The 3,893-nt window shown below is 31.0% G+C and overlaps 1 pseudogene; it reads left to right on the top strand.

Annotated features, from left to right (window-relative positions):
• Positions 1 to 330: 330 nt before the first annotated feature.
• LOC149496102 (putative terpene synthase 8) lies at positions 331 to 3,779 on the top strand (annotated as a pseudogene).
• Positions 3,780 to 3,893: the final 114 nt, after the last annotated feature.

Below are 3,893 nucleotides of genomic sequence, written 5' to 3'. Positions count from 1 at the left end.
GAATTAGTATGATATTGTCCGCTTTGGGCCAAGCCCTCACGGATTTGTTTTTGGGCACCTCCCAAAAGGCCTCATACTAATGGCTTGGGTTTGAACCATTATATTTTGGTCTCACTTCTCCTCTTTATCCGATGTGGGACTTGGGAGGATATCCCAACAGGACTCTAGTTTGGACTCATTTTCTTTACAATCAGTAAGTTTCAGTTATTTATTTATTTTAAAAAGTTTGCTTTCTAAAACTTTGATTTTTAAAGAAATCTCTAAAAGTTAATAATATTCTAGATGAATTAAATAAAAATTTAGAAACAGATGTGTTTGATTTGCAATGATATGTTAATGCAATCTAAAAAAGACTTAGCAGAGAATATCGAACTCATCAATTTGCTATGCCAGCTTGGTTTGTCTTATCACTTCGAGACCGAGATTGAAAAGCAATTACTTCATATTTTCAATTCTATTCCTAATCTTTTTGACGACAATGACTATGACCTTCACACTTTGGCCATTTTATTTCGTGTTCTGAGGCAACATGGACATAAAATGTCCTGTGGTAAGAGTCTCCGTTCATGGAAATTTATTGGATCTTAAGAGATTCTATTTTCATTGTTATGTATAGACAGAAAATATTAATTTTGAATATTTTTATATTATGAACTAGATGTGTTTAACAAGTTCAAAGACAACAATGGAGAGTTCAAGAAAACCATCACCAACGATTTAAAAGGTCTCCTTAGCTTATATGAAGCTAGTTTCTTGAGCGTGCATGGAGAAGACGTTTTAGACGAAGCCTTTGCTTTTGCTAAGCAACACTTGGAAATCTTAATTAGCCGCTCAATCAAACCCAAATCTTGCAAAACATATAAGGAATATTCTAACATGGCCCTTCCAGAGAAGCAATGAAAGATTCAGGACTTATCTATTTATATCCTTTCATGAAGAATCCTTTTACGATTCTCCAAATGAAGCTCTTCTCAGATTTGCAAAGTTGGACTATAATAGACTACAATTGTTGTATAGACAAGAGCTGGCCTTGCTGTCGAGGTAATTAAGATTGACATTGTTATTACAGGAAATTATGTTTCAGAACTCTGATTAATTTCCAACGGAGTTGCTTTTTATATATGTTATCAAGTGGTGGAAAGACTTAAATCTGATGGAAACGCTTCATTATACAAGAGACGGAATAGTGGAAGCCTATGTATGGACAAAGGGATGCATTTTTGAGCCTCAGTATGCTCTTGCTCGACATCTAATTACTAAACACGGACAATTGGTAACAGTTGTACAGATGATACATATGATGCATATGGTACACTCGATGAACTTCAATCTTTTACAGCTGCACTTGAAAGGTTTGGAGTTTGTTGTCTATTATTTTATGTTAAAATTATCTCTATATATTGTCTATATGGCATATAAAAAGAAAGGTGAACCAATTAAATATTGTATTAAAGATAAACCCAATTGATTATTATAAACTCAAATTATAAAAATTTTTTATTTGAATTTAATGAATTGCTCTTAGGGCATAGATTTTTTAATATGGTATTAGAGCTAAATACTTGAACACGTATTGCATGAGGGAGTGGGTCGTACCTTGATAAACCCATACTGGGTCATCTCGTATGCTTGTCAAGTGGCCTAATTGCCACTCGAGAAGGAATGCAGAAGTATATGAGGTTAATCTAAATGGCATACAACAAGGAAGGTAACTAATCAAAATGACTTGGCGATTTTGCATTAGAACAAGTCTAACTCTTTATAATCTCTAATTATTAAATGAAAGTTCTTGATTCGAGATTTGCAGTATTAATTTATATAATTTATTATTCAGGTTTAGTATGGATGCTACTGATGAGCTACCAGAATACATGAAAGTTCTTTATAAGACTCTCTTCAATCACTTTAAAGAAAAAGAGACTTATGGCAATGAAGGAAGCTCTTACAAAACCTCTTTTGCTAGGGAGACGGTGAGATCTGTATTTTAGCTTAGGCTTTCTATCTTTTCTCTGTTATGCTGTAATCTCATTTCTCATTAATATCTTTATTATTATTTTTTTTTGGTGTACAATTAGTTGAAAGAACTGACAAGAGGTTACCTAACCGAGGCAAAATGATCCTTTGGTGGTTGTATCCCTACATTTGATGAGTACATGAACAATGGATTTATAGTAAGCACTAATGACATTCTTGCTTCAGCATTTTTCATAGCAATGAAGGATGTAGGGATGAAGGAAATCGTGTGGCTACAAGACAATGAAAAATTTGTTCAAGCTCCCAAGTTATTTGGTTGTCTAAAGGATGATCTTGCAGGCCATGAGCTATGTCTATTATTCAAATTATATTGCTATCTCTATCTTAACATCTATGCGTATATTTTAATTTTATGACAACTTGAACTTTGTAAATTACCTATCATGCACTTTTACTTATAAATTTTGATAATATTGTATGCATTTCTACACTAAGAGGAAGAATAATCATGATTTTTAGTTTTTACATGCAAAATATTTATTTGATGTGTAATTAGCATAATTATTGCAACAATAAGTTCCACATTTTTTAACTATGTAATTTATGTTTAATTGATCTAATTTTACAAGTTGAAGTGTTTAATAAAATAATTTTGCAAATTGAGGTATTTAATATGTGTAACTTATAAATTGAAGTGTTGGGTAGATATCAATATAAAAATTAAGGGTGTCACAAGATTAAAGTAATAAAGTTCAGGGGTAAATTTATATATTTTTCCTAAAGTGTTTACTCAAAATATAAGACTTGAAGCAATACTCTTCTACTTGAACTAGCTTTTAGGAGTGAATTAGGTTCGTTCCTTTCTACTAACAATGCCAATTAAAAATTGGTTGAATATATAAATTCAACCCTGAATTTTACAACTTTCACCTTGTGGCATCTAAAACTTTGTGAATGACTTGTCGTGTATTTGAACTTATAAATTTTGATAATATTACATACATTTTCACACTAATATTAATATTGTTTTAGAATTTTTAGTTTTTATCTGCAAAATATCAACTTGATATATTGTTAACATGACTTTTAGAACAATAATTTTCATAAATTCCAACCTTTTAATGAGTGTGTATTTGAATTTAATTTTATAAGTTGAAGTGTTCAATAAAATAATTTTAAAAATTTAAGTGTTTAATAGGTGTAATTTTATAAGTTGAAATGTTTAATAAATCAAAATAAAAATTAAGAGTGTCACAGGGTTAAAGTAACAAAGTTAAAGGGTGAATTTATATAGTGGACCATTAAAAATCTGACATCTAACATATGTGCACCACACTAGTGTATCTTTAACATAAGATATTAGACCCTTAATTAAATAATTAACTGCAATATAAATTTTTGGTACTTTTTTTCTATTTTTCTTTCAGTATATAATAATACATACTTTTAAAATCCTCACATAAGTGCATAACCATTACCTAATGTATGATAAAATGTTTGAAATGTTAAAGGAAGAGCAAGAAAGAGGAGATTGTCCTTCAGGCATAGAGTGTTATATGATTGAATATGGTACCACCAAAGAAGAGGCGGTTAAGCATATTGAAAAACTGTTTATAAATGCATGGAAGGACCTGAACGAGGGAATGTTGAAGCCAAGTCGTGTCTCAAAGGTTGTGCTCAAGTATTTTCTCAATTTTGGATGCATGTCCGATTTTCTATACAAATTCCAGATTGATGCCTTCACCCACCCTTCACTTTTGAAAGATCGTGTCTTAGTATTGCTCATCGACCTACTACCAATCTAATTGCTAGATGTTTAGCGATTAAGTCAAATGCCTGTTTTTTAAGTTTCAATAAATATAGTTTGGTATCGAAAGTTTGTCTCTAGAAGTTCAATAAAAAATGTTGTTTAATGTTCG

The sequence above is a fragment of the Jatropha curcas genome, chromosome 5 (assembly GCF_041381405.1).
Source record: "Jatropha curcas cultivar XTBG-Jc1 chromosome 5, XTBG_Jcur_1.0, whole genome shotgun sequence".
Taxonomy (NCBI): Eukaryota; Viridiplantae; Streptophyta; class Magnoliopsida; order Malpighiales; family Euphorbiaceae; genus Jatropha; species Jatropha curcas.
This window is presented reverse-complemented; position numbering and strand designations above follow the sequence as displayed.